This window comes from Rana temporaria, chromosome 2 (assembly GCF_905171775.1).
Source record: "Rana temporaria chromosome 2, aRanTem1.1, whole genome shotgun sequence".
NCBI classification, from domain to species: Eukaryota; Metazoa; Chordata; class Amphibia; order Anura; family Ranidae; genus Rana; species Rana temporaria.
Window position 1 is genome coordinate 178,609,269 of NC_053490.1, and position 18,722 is coordinate 178,627,990.

General features: G+C 40.2%; 1 pseudogene; it reads right to left on the reverse strand.

Moving 5' to 3' along the window:
* Positions 1 to 11,123: 11,123 nt before the first annotated feature.
* Positions 11,124 to 11,302, reverse strand: LOC120930015 (annotated as a pseudogene).
* Between the last annotated feature and the right edge of the window lie 7,420 nt (positions 11,303 to 18,722).

An 18,722-nucleotide genomic window follows, 5' to 3' on the forward strand; every position in this document is an offset into this window, starting at 1 on the left:
GGAACATGCCTATTGGGAGGCCGAGCTGGAAACAGTAAACAATGATACCGCTTGGGATCGAGTTCATTTGTATATTCACAAGGGCTCCCTGAATGTCCATACTCAGGAGAATGGCTACAAAATCAAAACAAGATGGTATAGAACACCGGAAATACTCCACAAATTTAGACCAGTGCTGGAGGTGTGAGCAGGGTCTAGGCACACTCCTCCATATTTGGTGGACATGCCCACTGATTCAGCCATATTGGCGTAGAGTGCACAAAGGGGTGACTGAGATTTCCTCGCTTGCTTTGGAGTTCTCACCAGCACAGTACCTCCTCCACCTCTCCAAAATTTCCCGTAAGAAATATTATAGATCAATAGCTTTGCATATGATCAATGCCGCTGGGGAGGGTAGCTGGTGGTGGTTCCACCCCCTCCTCACATATTTCACCTTCAGTGCCTCCCTCATTTTATTTCCCCCCTCTCCCTCATTCTGTTCTTTCTCTCTCTCTCTCTACCCTATTTCTTTTCCCCGTTCTCCTTTTTTGTTTTTCTTTCTGTTTTGTTTTATTTTAAAAAAATATGGGGAGTCGAGTGCTGACATGGTGGTCAGATGCTACTCCTAATCCCTGTATGTTCTTTAGTATTAACCTCCCTGGCGGTATCCCCGAGCGTGACTCTGGGTTGGTTTTCAATGCTAAGATCGGTATCCCCGAGTCACGCTCGGGGTGGACGTGCAGCGGCGCGGCTTACCTTTCGCTGGATCCACAGGCAAGTTACTTACCTTGTCCCTGGATCCAGCGATGCCACCCCACTGTGTGAGCGAGCGGGACCTCCTCGCTCGATTCACAGTCTCCCCGTGTGCCGCCGATCTCCGTTCCCTGCGATGTTACGACGCACGGGGGCGGAGAACAGCGCCAAATTAAAAAAAGTAAACAAACACTTTACATACAGTATACTGTAATCTTATAGATTACAGTACTGTATGTAAAAAATACACACCCCCCTTGTCCCTAGTGGTCTGCCCAGTGTCCTACATGTACTTTTATATAATAAAAAAAATTCTTTCTGCCTAAAAACTGTAGATTGTCCAAAAGTGTCCCTTTATGTCAAAAATGGTTTTAGATCAGCTAATAAATTATAATCACTTGCAGAAATGTGCGATAGCGATTTGCGGGGAAATTCGTCATAAAAAAAAAAAATAATGACAGCGACAATTCTGCAACTGATCAAATTTCAGTGATTTTGAGTTGATTACATTATTGAATAATTTTTATTATAATTATATTATTATTTGTTATAATTATTTATAATTATTTATTATATTATAATTTATAATTTTGTTTTAAAATCATACCCGGGATGCCTACAAGACTCTTGCTTGGTCAGATTTAAGTGAGTTATTTCTAAAAATTACAGGCCTACAGTATAAAACGCCAAATTTCCTTGCAAAATAATTGTACCGCTTTTGGTACGTAATTCCAGACAGAATCATACCGCCAGGGAGGTTAACAGAAGTCATACTGAGTACCTTGATTTGAAGTCTCCCATCCCTACATGAGTCAAACAGGCCTGTAGTACACTGCAGTGTATCTTCTTTGAAAGATTACTCACTACCAATTTAAGTTTCCTTATATGACCTTCTTACTAATGATGCTTAGAGGCAGTGGGGTAGATTCAGATGGAAGATACGACGGTGTATCTCCAGATACGCCGTCGTATCTCTGAGTCCGGCCGGTCGTATCTATGCGCCTGATTCATAGAATCAGTTACGCATAGATTTCCCTAAGATCCGACCGGCGTAAGTGTTTTACACCGTCGTATCTTAGGCTGCATATTTACTCTGGCCGCTAGGTGGCGCTTCCATAGATTTATGCGAGGAATATGCAAATGAGCTAGATACGCCGATTCAGAAACGTACGTCCGCATTTTTTTACGTTGTTTACGTTAGGCTTTTTTCGGCGTATAGTTACCCCTGCTATATGAGGCGTAGCTAATGTTAAGTATGGCTGTCGTTCCCGCGCCGAGTTTTGAAATTTTTACATCGTTTGCGTAAGTCGTTCTCGAATACGGCTGTACGTCATTTACGTTCACGTCGAATCCAATACGTCCTTGCGGCGTAATTTGGAGCAATGCACACTGGGATGCGCCGTTCAAAAAAAATGTGAAAAACGCGGGGTCAAGTAAAATTTAAATAAAACATGCCCCCAACATCCCCATTTGAATTAGGCGGGCTTACGCAGCCACACATACGTTACGCCGCCATAACTAAGGGCGCAAGTTCTTTCTGAATACAGAACTTGCGCCCAAAGTTACAGCGGCGTAACGTATCGGAGATACGTTACGCCCGCAGAAAGATGCGCGCATCTTTCTGAATCTACCCCAGTATCTTCTGGCTCTTTCTTCCATGAATATTGAACCCTATGCCTCCCCTATGTTGGAACCATGTACTCGTACATTTTTTGTATGTTTGTTTTATGGTACTATGTGTGTTATCTATGAAAAACTTTCAATAAAACTTTTGTGGAAAAAAAAGTGTTTGTTACCCCAACATTTCATATTCCTGATATGTGGCCACTTTACCACATATGAAAAAGTGTCCTGTTCTCTTTGTATAGTGATAGATGAAGAAAGGCACATAGGAGGTGAGGTAATTTCAGTCCCTTCCACACAGCTGGGCATGAAGCGGTGGTCAATCAGAGTCACTTCGGTGGTACGGAGGCTCAGAGATTGGGGCACACAGTCAGTAAGTCAGTCATGATGGACAGGGGGGTCTATCAGCGCTCACGTTCGGAGCATTAGTGCTCCTTCTTCAGGCATGGAGAGTGGCCCTCTTTAGTGAGAGTTATATAGAGGAGGCCAAGGGAGACAACCAAGATCAGCAGAACCGCTAGTGATTCCCCTTGATTTAGGAAGCAATATTGGGCCAAAATGAACAACAATACTAGAGGATGGCATATAGACGATAATTATCAATCAGGGTATACTTACAACTAGAAGGTGGCAATCTAATAAGACCATGAGGGTCCTGTTAAAAAAGGATATATATATAAAAAAAAAGCCATCAAGGTTCCACTGATGGACTAAAAGTCTGGGTAGTGGAATCTGTCCCTGGAAGTCTTCCCCAAGCAGAGCTCATTAAGCATCTCTGTGAGAGGGAGACTTTCTGGATATATACTCTAGAGCATAAATCCGGGAGGCTTAAACAAGGACGTTAAGATACACTCTATTTTTTAATAACTCATTCCCCTAAGCACACCCCCCCCCCCGTCCGTCACGGCTGATGTACTGACTGTGTGCCCAGTGGAATTCCCCAATCTCGGACCCTCAGATGCCACCGGAGTGACCATAAATGACAACTGCCCAGCTGTGCGGAAAGGACTGCCATGACCTCACCTCCTATGTGCCTTTTATCCACTCAAATGTGAGTTGAACTTATAATAAAATGTTCATAAATAAACTCTATGCTACACTCAGAGTGACACCGCTCTTTATTCCTCTCTCACTGCACACAGAGCAATCTTCTACTCTGACAGCTGGCTGCCTACTGATGCTTATCCAGACTTAACATTAGATCTGGCCACAGTGGCATATGGACATTGCCACTCCCTAGGACATTGGTGAACTTTGTGACTTCATCTTCTCCCCTCAGCCCATCTCCACATTTCCAGTCATACACCCTTAGCTATGCACTGAGCACTCCATATATACCATTATCCTGTTATCTTTGTATTACTTAATTTGTGTGAAATCCTGGTGTTTCTGTCAGTTCCTCTGCTTTCCTATTAAAAACTGTCCATACTAAGCAGGAGAAGACAGTGTGGTCAGTTCTCAAGCTGTACTGGGAACTCAGCCTGCTCTCCTCCAATGTACCAACTTTCCCTGACAACCCCCACCCCATATGATCTTTCGCTGGAAAGCTTAGCGTCTTGCTGCTTCTCCCCCCCCCCCCCCCAGCTCTTATGCAGCTGAGAACAGAGGAAATGTGATCACTTAAAAAAAAGAGAAAAAAACATATTTATATATATATTTTTAATCTATACACAAGTGTTTTGCCTTTAATTTCTGTTTTAAATTGAATGGGTTGTTTTACAAGGTGATTGTTTATAACCACTTTAAGTGGTGGTCCAGGAATGCCGTATTTAACTACTTTTTGAAGAGGAATATCATTGTTTTGGCAGAAGCTAGCTGCCATAACCCTAGTATGTTCTTCTTCAGCAGGCAGTCCACTCTCAGATAAAAGTGGTCTCTGTGGCGGATTCGTCTCAAGATCACTTTTAACCATGGCAGGAGAGGTGCCCTCCCAACCGTCGCGCTCCGAGGGTCTCCGCTACTTGAGTAGCGCCCACATATGAAAACGGTGTTCAAACCACATGTGTGGTATCACCACAATCGTTAGAGCAATAGCAATAATTATAGCACTAGACCTCCTCTGTAACGTAAAGCTGTTAACCTGTAGAATATTTTAAACGTTGACTATGGAGATTTTTAAGGGTAAAAGTTTGTAGCCATAGCACAGTGGGCGCAATTTTAAAGCGTGACATGTTGGGTATCAATTTTCTCGGTGTAACATAATCTTTTACAATACAAAAAAATTGGGCTAACTTTACTGATGTCTTATTTTTTAATTCCAAAAAGTGTATTTTTTCCAAAAAAAGTGCGCTTGTAAGACCACTGCACAAAAAAGATGTGACAGAAACTATAGCAATGACCGCCATTTTATTTTCTAGGGTGGTAAAAAACAATACATAATGTTTGGGGGTTTAAGTAATTTTCTAGCAAAAAAAATGATTTTAACTTATAAACTCTGAAGTCTGAAAAAAAATTCCTTAAGTGGTTAAGAAATGTAAAATATAATAGCCAACTTTTGAGTAATCCCTGCCTTTTTGGATCAGTTCTCTTAACAATAATGCATAGAAACCTAAATATGGAAATCATCTGGGTTGATTTACTTTAACCACTTCAATACAGGGCATTTTCACCCCAATCCTGCCCAGGCCAATTTTTAGTTTTCAGCGCTGTCGCACTTTGAATGACAATTGCGCGGTAATGCGACATGGCTCCCAAAAAAAATTGATGCCCTTTTTTCCCCACAAATAGAGTTTTCTTTTGGTGGTATTTGATCACCTCTGCGGGATTTTTTTGCGCTATAAACAAAAGAAGAGCGACAATTTTGAAAAAAAAAATATATATATTTTACTTAATAAATATCAGAATTAAAAAAAAAAAAAATAATTTCCTCAGTTTAGACTGATACGTATTCTTCTACATATTTTGGTAAAAAAAATCGCAATAAGCGTATTTGATCGGTTTGTGCAAAAGTTCTAGCATCTACAAAATAGGGAATAGAATTATGGCATTTTTATTTATTTTTATTTTTTTACTAGTAATGGCGGCGATCTGCGATTTTTATTGTGACCGTGACATATGGGACACTTTTGACACATTTTTGGGACCATTCACATTTATACAGCGATTAGTGCTATACAACTGCACTGATTACTGTGACTGGCAGGGAAGGGGTTAACACTAGGGGGCGAGGAAGGGGTTAATATGTTCCTTAAAGTGTGTTCTAACTGTAGGGGGAGGGGGACTCACAAGGGGAGGAGACCGATGTGTGTTCCTCTGTACTGGGAACACACATCTGTCTCCTCACCGCTGACAGGACATGGCTCTGTGGTCCTGCCGTGATTGCGGGCAATCGCAGGCACGCGCACCGGGTCCCGAGCAATGCAGCAGGGGCGCGCGCGCGCCCCCTAGCCACCCGGGAATGCAAGGACGTCATCTGACGTTCACTCTGAAGGAGGAAGGGTTCCCGTTAACGTCATTTTACAATGACTCGGTAGGGAACGTGTTAAGTATCACTAAAAGAAAAAATGTTTATAGTGTTGGATAGAGTGGATGTGGGTTAGAACACTTGTCAGGTTTTTATTGTTGTCTGTGTCCCCGTTGGGGAGATTCGCCCTCTCTATATTTGCCCTGTTTACCAGTATCAATAAAAGTAAAAGTAAATCCCAAATTTTGGGTTTTCCCAAAAAAATAATAGAGGAGAAATATTCCACTGGGTCACAGATGAAAAAATACTGACAGGGGTTATAACCCTCCCTTACTCTATCCAAAATAAAAATAAACCTGTGCCTATAGTTCTACTTTAAGACAAAAAGACTTGCAAAGTTTTTAGTCTATGTGCCTTTATCAAATCCACTCCATTATGTTTACTAAATCCACCCCATTGCATTTAGTGAAATATGGTATATCAATTTTTTTCTGGTCACTTCCCAAGATTTTTGGAGACTTTTGTGTATATACAAGCATATGAATCATTTTCTGCAAACCTCCCAATCACTCCAAACATAATACAATATACATACATATCACAATTCGTTAATCCCTTGTTAGAACATATGTCATATGTAGTGGGGATACTTTACTTATTCACAATTATTGTTAGAGATATTTTTGGCTCAAATATTCACAAGACAGAATGGGATTATGAATAGACAAGTATTCTTATAAAGGTGGGGTAATTGAGCTGTTAGGAGAGGGGTGTCATCAAATTGAAAGTTTGACAAATGGATGCCAGAGTGACACTTTCAAAAACATCAGAGAATGACAATGGCTATTCTCTAACAAGAGAAAACAGACCTGTTCAAAGATATAGCAATGACTTTGCCAAATATCACAGTAAAACATGACTTTAAAGCAGGGTTTCTAAACTAGAGTTTCCCCAGAGATTACCAGGGGAAAATAGTATAAAAAATTACACACATACTGTATATACCCTTCTTCCTCCAATAAAATAGCCAATGTTGTAGAAGATGGGTATTTATATGTGTGTCATTTTTGATACTTTTTTTTATTTTTTTATAATTCTAGCACTAGACCTCCTCTGTAACTCTAAACATGTAACCTGTAAAAAAAATTAAAGCATCGCTTAGGACAGTGGTCATCAACCCTGTCCTCAGGGCCCACTAACAGGCCAGGTTTGCAAGATAACTGAAGTACATCACAGGTGATAGCATTTGCTGCTCAGTGATTTCAGTATGCTAGTCTGCATCTCTCCAAGGTAATACATAAAACCTGGCCTGTTAGTGGGCCCTGAGGACAGGGTTGATGACCACTGGCTTAGTATACAAAAAATGATTGTGCTAACTTTAGTGTTATATATATATATATATATATATATATATATATATATATATATATATATATAATGTTTGAGGGTAAGTAATTTTCTAGCAAGAAACAAATGATGATTTTTACATGTAGGAGAGATGTGTCACAATTGGCCTTTGTGGCGAGGGGTTAATTACCAGAAGTAATATACAAATAATTATTATAGGCACTGTGAACTCATCCTCTCAGTCTTCTGCAGAGTGTGTCAGCTTGTATTTAAACTGGCTGCTCTGTATGTAGCTTCTGACAGGCTGTGCAAGCAGCCCTGTATCTCCGGAACCATAAATGATAGGAGCCCCATATTTGACCAGTGGTGAGCTACAATCCTCGATCTTTTTTTGGGGGCAAATGGGCCTATCTTGAGGAAGGGGCCTGGAGCTGCAGCTCCAATAGCCCCTATGTTAATCCGGCCCTGCTGCTAACATAGATAGCATACATTTTAATTTTTTCTAACTAACAAGATTAAGGTACAATTTAACAATTCAACTGAGGAAAGCTAAAGTCGTTTTACTATGTGCAAAAGGAATTGATTATATTTTATTCATACATCTACTTTCTCATGTGATTTATATAGATTTGCTATAATTTTGATCCTTTTGACACCTTAATAATTAATATTTGATCCTCTTAATATTTCATTCACACATATAAATTATCCAATTCCATTATTGTATATACAGCATAAATGTTTTAGTTAGCTTTTTAAGTGTGATTTTTTTCATTTAGCTGGATAAAAGTGAACACCGCAACTTAAAAAAGAAAACAATCTTAAAAGTTTAAAATAATACTTTTCCTTTTAGTTTTTGTATTGAAATAAATAGAATGGCAGCATGCATGTAAAATAAATAAAATAAAATAAAATAAAATAAAATAATAGAACACATTTTATACATTAATTTCTCCTAAAATAGGTACATTATATTATTGAAGAATGTGAGTATCATAATGTTTTTCTTAAGCACATTCACTGATTTATTACCACTTTCCTGTATTTTTCAAAAAGTTCTTATTTGAAAAAGATAGAATGATTATGCTGGATCCCAGCAATAAAAACAAAGTGGACCTTTAAATAACTTTAAAGTCTGATTATACAAATTGCTAATATTTTTTGTACAAAACAATAGTATAGTTGAAAAAAAAAGATGACTTTGCTAAGGAAAAAGCTGTGTTATCAGTCTGCTGCATCACAACATTTGTAATGTGGCTTAAAGGCTTCAGCAAGAAGCTGATCTGTGCCAGACATTTATGAATGCAGTCAAAAAACACACACAGACCAGGGTTTTAAATGTTGTCACCTCTAGCTGGCATCTCAGTCCAAAAAGGATATTCGGACCCTAGATAATGCTCTAAAAGTGCTTATTTGAAAAATATAGAATGATTATGCTGGATCCCAGCAATAAAAATAAAGTGGACCGTTAAATAACTTTAAAGTCTGATTATACAAATTGCTAATATTTTTAGTACAAAACAATAGTACAGTTGAAAAAAAAAAGATGACTTTGCTAAGGAAACAGCTGTATTATCAGTCTGCTGCATCACAGCATTTGTAATGTGGCTTAAAGGCTTCAGCAAGAAGCTGATCTGTGCCAGACATGTATGAATGCAGTCAAAAAACACACATAGACCAGGGTTTTCAATTTTGTCACCTCTAGCTGGCATCTCAGTCCAAAAAGGATATTCGGACCCTAGATAATGCTCTAACAAAGATGGCCCCTTCCTTGTAGGTAGGAAAGCAGATAAAGTTATCATCATGGAGATTACTGTAATCTCTGTGAGAGGTGTAGGTACCAATAACACTTACTTATGCATTACTTAGCATACATACACCTAAAACACATGTATAGTGTATATATGATGCAGGGCCAGATTAAGAACATCATAATTTTGATGGGCCTTTTTATAAATAATAAATAAATAAATATTCAAACAATTTTTTGTTATAACAAATTAAATTAAAGAGAGAGAGGGAGGATGAGAGATGGGTGAGGGGTAAGGGAGGGGGGATGAGAGAGAGGATGTGCATGAGCATGTGTGGGAATGACACCAACGCAGCCCAGCCAAGGCAAGTGACCGAAGGCACAGAGCCCAGAAGAAAGACCGGGTGAAGTTGGAAGCGCCCAGGACCTGCCGGATTAATCACAGCGCAGCACTGGAGGGCTCAGTCCGACAATTTAAGTGTACCCTAATGTGCTAACATTCTGTGCATACTTTTACATTGTGGCATAAGCTACCTCAGGGCCTCTAAAAAGTAGTAATAATGTTAGCCCTTGGTCAGTGCCTAAGTGCACAGTTGCCAACGTTTTTTTTTTTAAGGGACACTTTTATTACAAGTACTATATTTAGAGTAGCTGAGATACCCTATGTTCCTCTATACATCACAGTAGTATTCACAAAATGAAATGAGTACTATTAATGGGGCAGAACAAATATAAGGACTGAGAAGATTTCCCTTAGTTCGAACTAACCAAAGTGTGCCCATTCTAGAGCTGGTAACATTGGGGATAGTCAGTATAATTTTAAAGAACTGTTTTTGTGGGTAAGAAGCATAGGGGTGGTGTATGGACATTATAAAACTGGGAAGTATGTGCAGGTGATGGAGAGGAATGTGGAGGTCTAACAGTGGGCACTATGTACTGGAGAGGAGCGTGGAAGGTATGAAAGTGGGCAGTATGTACATAAGATGAGTGTGGAGGGTAAGACAGTGGGCGGTATGTACAGGAGAGACATGTGGAGGGTATGACAGTGGGCACTATGTACAGGTGAGGAGGATGAAGGAAGGAAAAATGTAAAGGTTTGTGGAAGGATGTTTAGGAAATGCGTAGTGGTTAAGCAGGCCATATATGGATTGAAATTACGCCAATTAAGCAGAGACCAGCCATTGTCGATATATGTATGGGCTAGCTGGTTTTACGCAAGTCAATCTTTTATCTGACTTGAGTACAACCAGCCTGTCAGATTTTTCCCAAAACAATCAGTGCTGCCAGCTAAAGTTAGTAACACTGATTTTTCTATTGAAAAGCCTGTGGCGTGCATAACACAACCCAAAAACTTCACCCGTTGCAGAAAAATTTGCGCACACACATAAAGAAGGATACACAAAAAATGGGCGACGGGTGCTGCGCCAAGTGGTCCTCCGAAAAGGACCCAACCCTGATCCCCCGGGGTGTTAGGCTCCAGACAGGGACTAAGGTAAACAGTGGTCCGAGCAGCCAAAGCCAACCTGGACCCAACTTCCTTGGAGGGTCTGCCAAAACAGAACCCTCCTCGGTGGGGCTCCCCTGAAGGGCGACCTCATGAGAGCAGGCGAACTAAGCCAGAAGGCCATGTCCACCTACTCCCAAGACTTTCAGGGCTGGCCCGAGGACCGGCACCCTAATCATCACACACAAGGTGTACAAACGTGCACCAACAAAAAAAGACGTAAAGTGACAAACACAGGGGGAAAATAAAAAAGAAAGTGGGGAGAAGGAAGGTGGGAGATGTGAGTGGAAAGTGACCATCATGCAATATGATGGCCGGCCCTCCGGCCAGAAAACAAAAATTCCCCTGGTCCTAGCCAAAAGGCTCGGCCCTAGAGGCAGGTGTGAAAAGTGTGTTTGTGGAGATCGTGGCCATGGTGCCATACGAGTAAGTGCCCTCTCAAACACTCGTGCAATGTATGACACCCCTGGACTGCCACTCCAGGGGCACTATCTCCACAGACTTTTCAACGGACCCTGACCCCCGGCCCGGGCCAGCAGCACCCTTCCTAGCCTGGAAGTTAGGAGTTCAGAGAGATTGGGGAGAGCCCACCTCAGCAGGCTACTCCCACAACTCCCATCCCTCCCTCCTAATCACGTTCGGGAAATACTAACCGCTCCCCCCAAGGGGAAGGAGGAGCTAGTGTTCTCTCCCGAACAACTGACCGGGGCAGGCACCACCAAATCCAGGCCAAAGGCCAGGGGTCCGGCCCCTCAGCTTTGACCTCATGTTTCTCCGTCCAAATAAGAAGGCTTTCACCTCCGCACCAGCAGGTTTAGCATCTGCCAACCGCCATCCCTTTCCACCTCGCCATGTACTCAGGACGGTTAGCATAGCACCACCTACTGGCAACTGATAAGAACAGATACTACACTTGATCTTAGCCAAAAGGGCGAGAACCTGTAAAAAAACTTAAGGCATCGGTTAGTATACAAAAAAAATCATGATAACTTTAGATTTTTTTTTTTATGAATGAAACTGTTTCTTTCCAAAAAAGACACATTTGAAAAATTGCTGCGCAAATACAGTGTAACATAAAAAGTTGCAAAGACCACCATTTTATTCCCTAATGTGTCTGCTAAAACAATATATATAATGTTTGAGGGTTCTGAGTAATTTTCTAGCAAAAAACAAATGATGATTTTTACATGTAGGAGAGAAGTGTCAGAATTGTCCTGGGTGGCAAGGGGTTAATTACCAGAAGTAATATACAAATACTTATTATAAGCACTGTGAGCTCATCCAGTCTGCTGCAGAGTGTGTCAGCTTGTATTTAAAAGGCTGCTCTGTTTGTAGCTTCTGACAGGCTGCACAAGCAGCCCCGAATCTCTGAAACCATAAATGATAGCAGCCCCCACTTTTGACTAGTGGTGGGGTGGGTCTTCAGCTACATAACCCCCATGTGGGGTCTCTGTGACCCCTGGTCGCCGAGCTACAATCCTCAAAGTTGATCTTTTTTTTTTTTGGCAAATATGCCTATCTTGAGGAAGGGACCTGGAGCTGCAGCTCCAACAGCCCCTATGTTAATCCGGCCCTGATATGATGTGAGATCCACTTTAGGATCTAGCCACGAATTCTGAATTAAACATATTGCACCTTCCTATAAATAATCAGAGCAATACACTGATTTCTAACTTTTGCACATTAACCACCTCAGCTCTGGAAGGTTTTACTCCCTTCATGACCAGGCCATGTTTTGCCTGTCTTACTTTAACTAGTAATTGCATGGTCATGCAACGCTGTACCCAAACAAATTTATATCATTTATTTTCACACAAATAGAGTTTTCTTTTGGTGGGATTTGATCACCACTGGGTTTTTATTTTTTATTATATAAATGAAAAAGGCCAAACATTATTTTTTACTTTCTCCTATAAAACATATCCAATAGAAACAATTTAACAAATCATTTGTTTTCAGTTTTGGCCAAACTGTATTCTGCACATGTCTTTGGTAAAAAAAAATCACAATAAATGTATATTGATTGGTTTTTCATGAAAGCTATAGCATCTACAAACTATAGTATATATATATATAAATATATATATATATATATATATATATATATATATATATATATATATATATATATATATATATACACGTATATATATATATATATATATATATATATATATATACACACACATATATATATATATATATATATATATATATATATATATATATAAATATATATATACAAAAAATATATATATATATATATATATATACATACAGTTTTTTTATTTTTATTATACGTCTAATGGTGATGATCAGTGGCTTATAATGGGACTGCAATAGTGCAGAGGGCAATATGACACTAGGGGATTTATTTACTAAAACTAGGGAGTGCAATATCTGGTGCAATTCTACATAGAAACCGATAAGATTCCAGGTTTTATAGCCTAAAAATCTGTAAGGTGAATTTGCACATGACCACCTCCTCACCCCCCTTCCCCCAGTCCCGCTGACCTGGATCGCGGCAATATCCCGTTCTGAGCCGGTATATCCGCGTCAAGAGTCCAGGGCTTAGCATTCCCTCGGCATCTAAGCATTTTCTTCTCAGCTGACAGGATGGGTTACATGGCTTCTGATTGGTCAGCGCCACCTATGTGATGGTGTGGACCAATTAGAATGCTCTGAAAACGTCCCTTCTGACGGGGTACATTTTGGAGATGCAGCTGCTGGGAGCCATTCTATGGCAAAGGCTATGTGCTTGCGCACGTCTGTGTGTAAAATGTCTCACAGGAGTTCCCTGACACTGACACTGAGTGGAATTTTTACATAAATAATACTACACACTGTCACTGTACTAATGACACTGGCTTGGAAGGGGTTAACATGTTAACATCTTGGGTAATCAAGGGTTTAAATGTGTGCCTATCAAGTGTTATTTGTATAATGTGTGCTGTTTTTTACTAAACATCTCTTTTGTTTGTTTCCAAATGAGCAGCAAGCTCACACTATGCAAACATCACTTCCGGTGTCCTAGTATCTGACGCGTATCGTAACTGTCACATGACTCCGATGAAGTCATGTAACAGTGACGATACGCGTCAGACAATAGGACACCGGAAGTGACGTTTGCACAGTGTGAGCTCGCTGCTCGTTTCTGATATACACTGCATTACTGTTTTAAATGTGAGAACCCTGTTTGTTATATGTTTGAATAAACCGCTGAGTGTTTAACTACTTGCCGACCAGCCGCCGTCATTCTACGGGCGCGATCGCCGCCGGGCACACGCGATCGCCCGTTACAGAGCGGGGAACGGGAGCTGTGTGTGTAAATACATAGCTCTCGGTCCTGTCAGCGGGGGAAATGCTGATCTTCTGTTCATACAATGTATGAACAGAGGATCAGTGTTTCCCCTAGTGAGGCCACCCCCCCCCACAGTAAGAACACACCCAGGGACATACTTAACCCCTTCCCTGCCCCCTAGTGTTAACCCCTTCACTGCCAGTGGCATTTTTATAGTAATCCAATGCATTTTTATAGCACTGATCGCTATAAAAATGCCACTGGTCCCAAAAATGTGTCAAAAGTGTCCGAAGTGTCCGCCATAATGTCGCAGTCCCGAAAAAAAATCGCTGATCGCCGCCATTACTAGTAAAAAAAAATATATTAATAAAAATGACATAAAAATACCCCTATTTTGTAAACGCTATCACTTTTGCGCAAACCAATCAATAAACGCTTATTGCGATATTTTTTTACGAAAAATACATAGAAGAATACGTATCGACCTAAACTGAGGAAAAAAAATGTTTTTTTATATATTTTTGGGGGATATTTATTACAGCAAAAAGTAAAAAATATTCATTTTTTTCAAAATTGTCGCTCTATTTTTGTTTATAGCGCAAAAAATAAAAACCGCAGAGGTGATCAAATACCACCAAAAGAAAGCTCTATTTGGGGGAAAAAAAGGACGCCAATTTTGTTTGGGAGCCACGTCGCACGACCGCGCAATTGTCAGTTAAAGCGACGCAGTCCCGAATCGCAAAAAGTGCTCTGGTCTTCGACCAGCAATATGGTCCGGGGGGTAAGTGGTTAAAGGTCCCTATATAAATCACCTATTTTGACGCTATAACTTTTGTGCAAATCAATCAATATACGCTTATTGGGATTTTTGTTACCAAAAATATGCAGCAGAATACTTATTGGCCTAAAGTGATGAAGAAATATATATATTTTTTGGGATATGTATTACATATTAAAGCAAACAGGCAGTGGATTTCCGTGGATGGAAGTAATGTGTCACAGGGAGATGGGATGGTGTTGGGTTTAAGCTACTTTGTCGGACAGAATCTGTAATGGATATTGTTATCCCACATAATATTTAAATGTATTCTTTCTGCAAAACATGAATTCTTTTTATACAGTATATTTTTTTAGACAGAGCATTATTTTTCGATATTTATCTTAATCTCAATCTCAATATCCTCATTACCCTAATAATTTCAACAAGAAGATCCTCCAGGGCAGCTAGAGCCTCACTATCACCTTCATTGAGAATAGAGGAGGAGCTTGGATCATTCACATTTTAATGGCAGCCTCCTGCCAGGAGCAGTCTCCCGTAGGTGCAGTGCTGATGCTCCCTCACAGATTGTGAGACAAGCTGATGTTACTGCACAAAACATACACACAATCTATTCTCTTCATTCACAACAGAACTTCAGCAGGGAGAGGAGGGAAGAGAGAGGTAGCCCACTGCAGAGCAGGGTTGCCAACTTTCAGTAAATTTAAGAACAGTTTGAAAAATCTGTACTTTTTGCATCTGTCCTTGAATGTCCATTACAGACATGTAGGCTGCATGTCCGTAACTGACATTCATGGACAGAGAAGCCTAGTGGAGAATATAGGTAGGTTATTGATGGTTTGTTGTCTGAAATAAAATGTTTACTATATACTGTAGTTAATTTGGGTAATATAATCCTTCATATATATGCATCCAGTGTTGGGGTATGCAAAACCACTTTAAATGAGCAAGTTATACTTTTTTCATCACATGCATTAATGTGTGCTTTTTGTTGTTGTAGGCACCTTCATGTACTCTCATATGCAATGACCAGAACTATTCCCCACCAATTGAAGCAGAGTTACCTGAAAGTTTTGTAATTTGTTTTAGATCCAGGTATGCTGTTCATGTTTTCTTCACTTGCATTGATTTCATTTTGGCTTTTCTGTGTTTGTTTAATTTGTACTTTATGTGGGCATCAAACGTGTTTCCAAAAGCTTATGTACCTGCATGATAACCTGATTATAAACTGTTTTTCACCACGGTATAGCTGGTATAGGTAGACTTGCCTCACATACAACATATTTTTTTTATTCTTAAAGCCTTATAAAGTAAAAAAAAATGACTTATTATTATAGTCATTATTATAGTCATTTTGTAGAATCAAGGGGATATAATTTTGGAAGCAGACTGGCCAATAGCCAGTCATGCTGCTTTTGGTAATGCAGAGTGCATTAGTGAAAATATTTGCAGAATCTTTTTTAGCAAGCAGCATGATAACTGCAGGGTTTAGGATTTTTTTCAGTTTTACTGAAAGATATTCGTTGTGAATATACAACATTAAATACTGGTACAGAAATATTTCTGATGCATTTAGAGCTAAAAACGAATGCTGAGTCAAAAACCACTGGCACCTCCAGACCATAAAGCTTTGCAGATACTTTGTTTTTCATCCTGCCTTTGTTCAGATAGAGTAGTGTAACCATTCTGTACAGTGTGTGCAGAAACGTTCCGCAGAGCCATGGAACACAAATATATGATTGCATTCATGATGTTGCTGTTGCTAAGGAGAAGAATGTGGCACAGTCAACTAGAACAATGTCATCGTATACACTGTGTCTGGATGCAACCTCTGACTTCTGCATTCCTCATTGGGAACATACCTATTCTACGCAGCTCAGAAATTACCTGAACAAATTCTACAATTTCATGCAAATTTCTGTGCCTTCCTTTGTGCAAGCAAGATTTACCAAATTCATATGATCGCCAATATAGAGTGGTCAAATATTGCTTATTGTGTATCAGAATGTCTTGGGGTGCCTAATGGAACCACACAGGACTCCTAGGCAAATGGATTATATGACTTCAGTGGCCTGTTTCAGAATGCTCAGAATGGAACTTCACTTCTCATTCTCTTTCACAGGACCAGCAGCAGCTCATGTTATGGTAAGAGATAAGAAACACAGCTCCCGTAGTTTAATTTGACATACGAAAATTTTATTCTGTAAATGCACGTACAATATATTGCAGAGCATACAGATTTTATCATCACAGAACTCCACAATGTCAATAACCAACATGGATTCTGCTTAGTGTGCATGCATGGTAGCATGTATTCTGGCCCCTCTCTACACATTTTGTCAAAAATTACTTTGCCAGGGGCACAGGATACATGCTGCTGTCAAGCCTATATGAGGAAAGAGCACCTAAGAAAAATCAAGGGACCATTGATCACTGCATCAATTGCAGGATGAGCTATGCACTTAGTGGGATATGCTATCACCACATATTGAAAAAATATTGAAAAATCAAAGCCAATTAAAAATCAGAAGGCAACTAAAAAACCTTTTACAGTACTAAAATAATCCCAAAAAATCTCCTAAAAACTGTGATACCTGTATTTATTAAGAGTTTAAAACTACTACCTATAACATTTTTATAAATCCTTGAAAAACATTATCTTAATATCCATGGAAAAGGACATTACAAAACGAAAAAGTAAAACTTTAAATGAAAAGATAATAATAATAAAAAAAAATGCTATTGCAAATCGTGTGCTGAAGAGGCAACTATCTACACCATCATTTAATTTCCATGCAAGTGATGACTTTCTAAAACTGTCAGACCCTGTTGTTTTAGCCCTAATTATTGCCAATACTTAGAGACATTCCAGCTGACAAACATCACCAGGTGCATTACAACTTACAAATTTATGCAACATACCTGTTGATCTGTTGTCAAGAGCAGGGGCGGATCCAGAGTCTAGTCTCGGGAGGGGCACTACCAGAAAATATTTTTTTGGGGGGGGGAATTTATCAGGGAAATCACTGATGTTAGCGCTTCAATGATCACGACACCATGGTTGTTATGGTGTCAGGATAATTGAAGCGCATTAGAAATGGTTCAACTCACCATAATGTAGAATCAGTAGGAGCCCCGAATGTGTCCCTTCCCATGTCACCTGCCACAAGATGCAGCTTGTCACTTGCCACATGGCCTGCCACACGTTGCAGATTGTCACTTGCCACGTCATCTGCCACAAGTTGCAGAATGTCACTTGCCTGCCACCAGATGCAGATTGTCACTTGCCACGTCACCTGCCACATGTTGCAGATTGTCACTTGCCACATTACCTGCCACAAGTTGCGGATTGTCACTTGCCATGTCACCTGCCATATGTTGCGGATTGTCACTTGCCACGTCGCCTGCCACAGGTTGCAGATTGTCACATGCCACATGTTGCGGATTGTCACTTGCCACATTACCTGCCACAAGTTGCGGATTGTCACTTGCCATGTCACCTGCCATATGTTGCGGATTGTCACTTGCCACGTCACCTGCGACACGTTGCAGATTGTCACTTGCCACATCACCTGCCACAAGTCGCGGAATGTCACTTGCCTGCCACCAGATGCAGATTGTCACTTGCCACGTCACCTGCCACATGTTGCGTTTGCGTCTGATGACAAAACCGGTCGAGCGAACAGAGGCTGTCATGACACACTTCCAAAAATACGATCTTTCTACCGCTTGTTTTAATCTGCCAAATTGTGAGTACCCAGTTTTTAACAATAAAGGTAAATGCTTTTTTGATGGAAGTTAAGGCGAGGAAGAGAATGAACAAGCTCTTCACGAGAGACTATGCTAGGTCCATAGGGGGAACCACAATCTCAAGTGGGCCTTCCTTCACTAGTAGAAGTGCCAGTTACATATCAGAGCCCTCAAGTACTTTAGCCAAAAGAAAGGAACTTGTTGAACAACTTGCTGTCAAGAAAGCAGAAATCGAGATGGAACCAGCCATTGAGGCGCAGCGCCATCAAATGGAGGTACAGCGCCATCAAATGGAAAGTCTGGAAAGGCTGAAAGAAGTTAAGATTATAGAAGCCAGACTAAGAGTGCGCGATGAGGACATGAATGGTAGTCATAGGTCGTCATAGGTCCAAATCTGTACTAAGTGAAGAATCAGACTCCAACTTACCTTCATACATCCAGGAAAATGAGAGGAAACCTGCTCAGAAATACGAAAAGAGAGACTCACTTAATTTAGAACTAAGTGAGAAAATAAAACAGGACAATTCTACGCCT